The sequence below is a fragment of the Theobroma cacao genome, chromosome 3 (genome assembly GCF_000208745.1).
Source record: "Theobroma cacao cultivar B97-61/B2 chromosome 3, Criollo_cocoa_genome_V2, whole genome shotgun sequence".
Classification (NCBI taxonomy): Eukaryota; Viridiplantae; Streptophyta; class Magnoliopsida; order Malvales; family Malvaceae; genus Theobroma; species Theobroma cacao.
In genome coordinates, this window is record NC_030852.1 from 15,997,215 (window position 1) to 16,003,931 (window position 6,717).

At 33.8% G+C, this 6,717-nt stretch overlaps 1 long non-coding RNA gene across 1 annotated transcript in view; it reads right to left on the minus strand.

The window, feature by feature from the left end:
- LOC108661296 overlaps nt 1-3,615 on the minus strand; it is a 6,808-nt gene extending 3,193 nt beyond the window's left edge. The window contains exon 1 of the long non-coding RNA XR_001927052.1: nt 3,579-3,615. This is a non-coding gene — a long non-coding RNA (uncharacterized LOC108661296). The remainder of the gene's footprint in view (nt 1-3,578) is intronic.

Genomic DNA, 6,717 nt, shown 5'->3' on the forward strand with positions numbered 1-6,717 from the left:
AAGGAAAGAAAGAAAAAAAGAAAAGAGAATATATATATATATTATATATATATATATATATATATATATATATGCATATAAATGGACATGGCCTAGTAAGAAAAGAATGAGCATGGCCCAATTAGAAAGAAATGGGAAGAGGCCATGAAAAAGGGCTCAAAAACATTAAAGGAAGAAAAGTCCAAAAGAGAATGAAGGTAGAGACTTGGGCCAACTTAGCCTAATTTGGTAAAATTGCTTTACTCTTTTCTATGGTTTATTGTGAAATTGGACTGTTTGGAGGCTAGCCCATTTTATTTAATTATACATTGGTTATTTGGTGATATGAAGTAAATTTAAGTTGCTTAGAAGGTTGAAATAGACACTTAATACCATAAAAAAGTTACCATTGTTAATAATCTAAAGAATTATGTGAGCAAAGGATGTAATTAATTTTAGTAAAAATGTATTAAAAAGTGAATTAGGTGAATGGATTTATGATAGAATGAGAAAGAGAAGTGGAATTGATGCACTAAGTATATTGGGTTTAAATTGTTGCTAGGAAAGTTTGTTGTGGAAGCGTGCTGAACGAAGTATGTGACTGGCAAATAGGAATAATTATACGTGTACGAATCAATAGCGATGTAGAAATCCTGCTATTGTGAAGTGAGTAACTTTATCATCATTTTAATTATCTAAAGTGGTCTTTTTATTCGATTTTGTGAATTTTATGAAACATGAGTTAAATGGTAAATCTTTGTGTTTTGTAACTAAAATGTGATTTAATGAAATGATATTATAACATTGTCTTGAAATTGAATGGTGGTTTGAAAATAGAGTAATTGGAGACTGTTTTCATATGTTATAAATTCATGGTTTGAATCGAATGGCTGAATTGGTATTTGTGTTGAAATATATGAACTGTGTGTTTAGCCTTGAGAGGCTGGATTGTGAAATAATTACCATGTCATGCTATTGCAAATTTTATTATATGGTGGGTTTAGCTTGCTGCAGTGGGCAGGTACTGTGGACCAGCCTATTAGAGGGGCACAAAATCCGGTTATATTCGTACCTCGATCTGAGAAGCGCGTAGGGTATCTCCTGAGGTATAGTTAGAGTTCACATCATGCTGAACCACCTCGTGATGATGAACTCCGCCAACGCCAAGGAACGACTGTATTTTTTTTAAACTAAAAATATATTTACGTGTATAAGAAATTTTTTACAACCTTGGCGAGCTAGGTTGGATGCCTCTGATCAAGGTGTTACCGAGTACTATTTGATGGCATGAGCCAAATGTTTATGATAGTCATAAGCCTTATTGAGGAATTAAATGAAATACAATCGTTTGCTTGGGTTAGGATGAATTTTCAAGTTGTGAAATATGTATTGTGATGGGATATTTTGATTGTCTCCTATTACTCGACTTTAGCTGATTTAAATGATATTTGTTTACTCATTGGGATTTTATAAACTCACTACCCTCTTTTTCACCCATTTCAGGCTCATAATAGACTATAGATAGCTGATATGGTTGAGGACTACAGTTGGACTTGCATCCTCAAAAACTGTAGGTTCATTTCTTTTGATACTTTTGGTAGTTCGTGGGCCCACGTGTACTGTAAATTAAATTTTATACTTTGGTTATCTGTATTACAGTATGTATGAATTTATTTAGCTTTTAAGCTACAAAAATTATTTACCGGTAACTCTATAAATATTGTTTAATAAGAAAATAGAATATTTTATTGAATATTTTTATTATATTCAAATAGTTATAGTTTCACTTTAAATGAATGTTTTAGACATCTAAACTTATTTTTGATTGTGAAATATGTGTTTTCCACTTGCATACTACATTTTTAGCTGGTTTCGAGATTTTTGAGGAAAAATGACCAAAATACCCTTGTGAGACGAAAATTATTTTTTTTATTATTTTGATTTGGAAATAGTTTATAATCTCTCAAAACATGATATTCAACAATTGTTGCTCACAGGGGAGGTGAGAAAACTGATATTAAAGCCTTGCGAGGTTTCGGTCGGTATTCTAGGCGATGAATGTCTATCGGGACATCGCGGTGGTTGTCATGAGCTCGAGGAGAGTTGTCTCGACCCGGTACTCCCTTGGAGCCCATGACAATCGCCGCGACGTCCCGATAGACATTCATTGCCCGGAATGCCAACAGGAAGCTCGCAAGGGTTTAATATCAGTTTTCGCACCTCCCTTGTGAGCAACAGTTGTTAAGTATCATGTTTTGAGAGACCATAAACTATTTCCAAATCAAAACAATAGATAAATAATTTTTTTCTCACAGGGGCATTTTGTTCATTTTTCCTCAAAAATCTCCAAACCAGCTAAAAATGAAGTATGCGAGTGGAAAACACATATTTCATAATCAAAAATAAGTTTAGATATCTAAAATATTCATTTAAAGTGAAACTATAACTATTTGAATATAATAAAAATATTCAATAAAATATTCTATTTTCTTATAAAACAATATTTATAGAGTTACGGGTAAATAATTTTTATAGCGTAAAAGCTAAATAAATTCATATATATTGTAATATAGATAACCAAAGTATAAAATTTAATTTACAGTGACACATGGGCCCACGAATGACTAAAAGTATCAAAAGTGGTAAACCTACAATTTTTGAGGATGCAAGTCCAACTGTAGCCCTCAACAAAGTGAGCTATCTACCGACTATCCTAAGCTTGAAATGGGTGGAAAGGAGGGTGGTGAGATTATATAATCCCAGTGAGTAAACAAATACCATCTAAAATATCTAAAGCTGAGTAAATGGAGACAGATAAAATAGATTAGCATAAAAATGATTCTCAGCATTTCGAACTCATTTTAATAAGATAAAATAGATTTATTTCACCTAAATAAACAACGAGGCTTATGATTCTCTTAAAAACTTGGCTCGTGCCAAAATCATTCTCATACTCAGTTGTCAGGGATACCTTGGCCTGGGGCTATCCCAAACCGAGTCCGCCAAGGCTGTTAAAAAGTTATGTATGCATAAATCACGTTTTTATTTTGAAAACATAGCCGCTCCTTGGCATTGGCTAAGTTCACCCTCACGTGGTGGTTTAGTGTGAAGTGAACTCTAAAGTGTTAACCTTAGGAGTTATCCATCCACGCCTCTCATACCGAGGTATAAATATAATAGGGTTACCGTGCCCCCCTCTAATAGGCTGGTCCACGGAACCCATCCACTGCAGCGACTAATCAATAACCCACCAATTCAACAAAATTCAACAGCATGACATGGCAATTTTATCATTATCTAGCCTATCAAGGCAAACAACAGTTTATACATTTTCAACACAAATACCAATTTAGCCATTCATGCCAATATTGCCATAAGCCAATCAATTAGAACCATAAATTCACAACACATGAAAACAATCTCCAATTACTCTATTTTCATACCATCATTTCATTTCAAGACAATGTTATAAAATCATTTCATTAAATCACATTTTAATTACAAAACATAAAGATTTACCATTTAACTCATTTTCCATAAAATCACAAAATCGGATAAAAACCACTTTAGATAATTAAGATGATAGTAAGGTTACTCACTATTTCGGGAGTCGAATTCTAAGTACTTCGATTCTTGATCCTCGGGTACTATCTCTTTACTTTTGCCAGAATGCTCACCACCTAGACATAATACACAATAAGCCATTTACTACATTTATGCTAAATTGTTATAAAACCAATTCAGGCTCTATATTGATGCATGAAATGGAATGCAAATTGTTCGGATTATAGTCTAAACACGGTGTTCTACACAAATTCAATTGTGCACCTAAATAAAAGGGTGTTGGCCTAATTCGATCTATCACCCGATTAATTGGCCAATATGTCCAATTTAACTCCATTTAATTCCATTTTTCTCCCAATACTCCAAATCATCAAACACAAATTAAATAACTTGAAATATGGCAAAATCATCCTCACATTTTCTCTTGGAAAATTCGGCCATGGTGGGTGCATCAACACTAGGATTTTTCCTACTTGATTCTCACACCATAAATCACTAATTCCTAATCAAATCACTTGAAATAAAATCAAAATCATCATCAAAATTCCACATGGAGAATTTGACCAATGATGGGTGATGGAAGAACATGAATTTTTCTTGCTTGATTTTCATGTTACACATCACTAACTAACTAAAAACACTAAAATTCATTGAAATCTAACCAAATCAAGCATCAAAACCTCCCTCTAAGTGTTCAGCGAGCATGGTTATCCTCATGAAATCATGTGATTCAACCATGGAAAATAAGAAAAAATGCTTAAGAAAGAGGGATCTCAAGCTTAATTGAAAAATCTTACATTTTGTCACTTGTTTCGTTGAATTTTCACACTTTTCCCTTGAATTTTTCCACCTAGGGTTTTTGTTCTTCCTTTTCTTCCTTTGTTCTTGCTATGGCCGGCCATAAGAATGAGAAATGGGCTGGTTTTGTGCTAATTTATAACGAAAATAATAAAGAAATAAAAGCTTGACACTTGTCACCTTACCATTGGTCCATTTTTAAATTCTTAACTTTTAAGCTTTCTTTCTCCACCACATAAAATCCTTCAATTATCCATAATAATATTGGGTAAAATCCATGTGCTAGAAAAGTGTTGGGTGGTGTAAAATTATAATTTTGCCACTAGGGTGGTAAAATGACTATTTTACCCCTATGCTCGAAAAAATGTCGTAATTAAAATTTTTCACTTCTCAAACTCCAATTATGTTCTAAATAGTCAATCTTAACCAAAAAATTCTTCCAACATTCCAATTTTAACCTCGAGTGGCAAAATGACCCTTGGATCCTGAAAATTCTAATTTCACTCCAAATAGGTCCTTGAACTCCGAATCACCATTTTAAGTCATTCTGGGAATTTAAAATTCTCAATTTCATCTTAAAATCTCTATTTGGACTAGTTCGAGGCTTAATTCAACTAATTGTACCATTTGGTACATTACCGTCCTTTAACGATTTTCGAGGTACCCAAGTAAGCAAACATGCATTCTTATGTAAGAATGGCATAATAAACATATTGTAGAGTTAGGCTTGACAAGAGTACCGGGTCATGACAAAATCCTTAGTGTGAACTTTGAATTACATAAGCCCGACATCTTGTTTATGACTTCAAATGCCCATATCAATCTTTCTAATGACATTTATCATGTTCAAACTATTATTTTCATACTATTAATCACATATATGGCAACAATTATAAATTCGATTTCACCAAGTAATTTCTAAACTTTTATGCACCATTATTCACATTAAACATGCTGCCACTAATCACAATATCAAGTTTTCCATTCATGTTGCACCAGCATCCTTAACCTTTTTAATCTTTCAAAACAACATATGTCCACAATTTTATTTTCAAGCTTTCAACTAGCATAATTGTTTCCTAACCGTACTCAAGGCATCACACAATCATTTCACATTGCATACCTTACCTTTTGTGATGGCTTGGATCTTGCATGCTATCTCAATATTCTTCCAAAGCTCCAATCACCAAGCTGCCAACATTATGCGCAAATTATTTTCTTAATGATTTTGCCAACTGTAGGCCTTAAAACACAATACCATGCTTACCATTTCTCTTTCACTTTGAATCCATCATGCATCCAAGAGTTTGATAGCTTGCATGTCACTAAATCCTCTCCAATCAAGCTAATCTTTGCTGCCACAAAACTTTCTTATAGTTACCAATCCATTTTCAAAGAACATTCAAGCTAAAACCATAATCTTTACCATGTTTCTCTTGTATCTTGAAACCAAGCTTTACACCTTTATTAACACTCCACGGTTTCTCTCTTGAATGTTGAAGACTCTTTGGGTGGTAGAATATCACAACTCTACAAGATTCAGGAAGGAAACCTCACGATTTCTCTTGAATCCTCACAACCCGAGCCTTTCCCCTTTCCTCTCTTTTCCTTCCTCTCGGGTGGAGCTTCTCAAAGGCACTTTCTTCTTTCTTTTCCTCTCTTAATGGTTGGCTCTCACTCAAGTTTCATCAAGGCCAATTCACATTTCTTTTACTCCTTGAAACTTGGTATTTATATGGCCACCCATTTAACTAATCAAATTGCATGCACACCTTTGCCTTTTATTTTCATTTGGCCATTTTGCCAACCAATAGGTTTTCATGCACTAATTTCCTATCTCTCACATTTGTTAGAAATCCACCTTTACTATCCATATCCATTCTTTAATTTATTTCCACTTGATCCGACCTTATTTGTACCCAATAATCTTTCATGCAACTTTCCCACCTTAACTTCCATTTGGCCTCCTCCTTGGCCAATGACATTACACGCAACTATATTTTCTCTTCTTTTAGTCTAATTGTCACCAAGTTTCCATCATGCATAAATCTTTCATGCATTCTTTTAACTTAAAAATCCACATGCATGTGTTATCTTATTCATTTTGTCTTTATGCCTTTTTGTTTGTCACATGGTGGGGGTCCCACATGTTTTCCACTACAAGTACATCCTTGCGTGCATATCTTTACATGTAATAGTACTTGGTACATGCATACTCCATCCTCCCACACAATCTAATTTTCCATGGTTGTTTAATTTCCATTTAAATTCAAATGTTGAAATTGCACATAAGTCCTCAACTTTTTCCTTATTTACCATTTAACCCTCCAAATGTTTCATCCTTTACAATTAGGTCCTCCCATCATTCCTTTAATT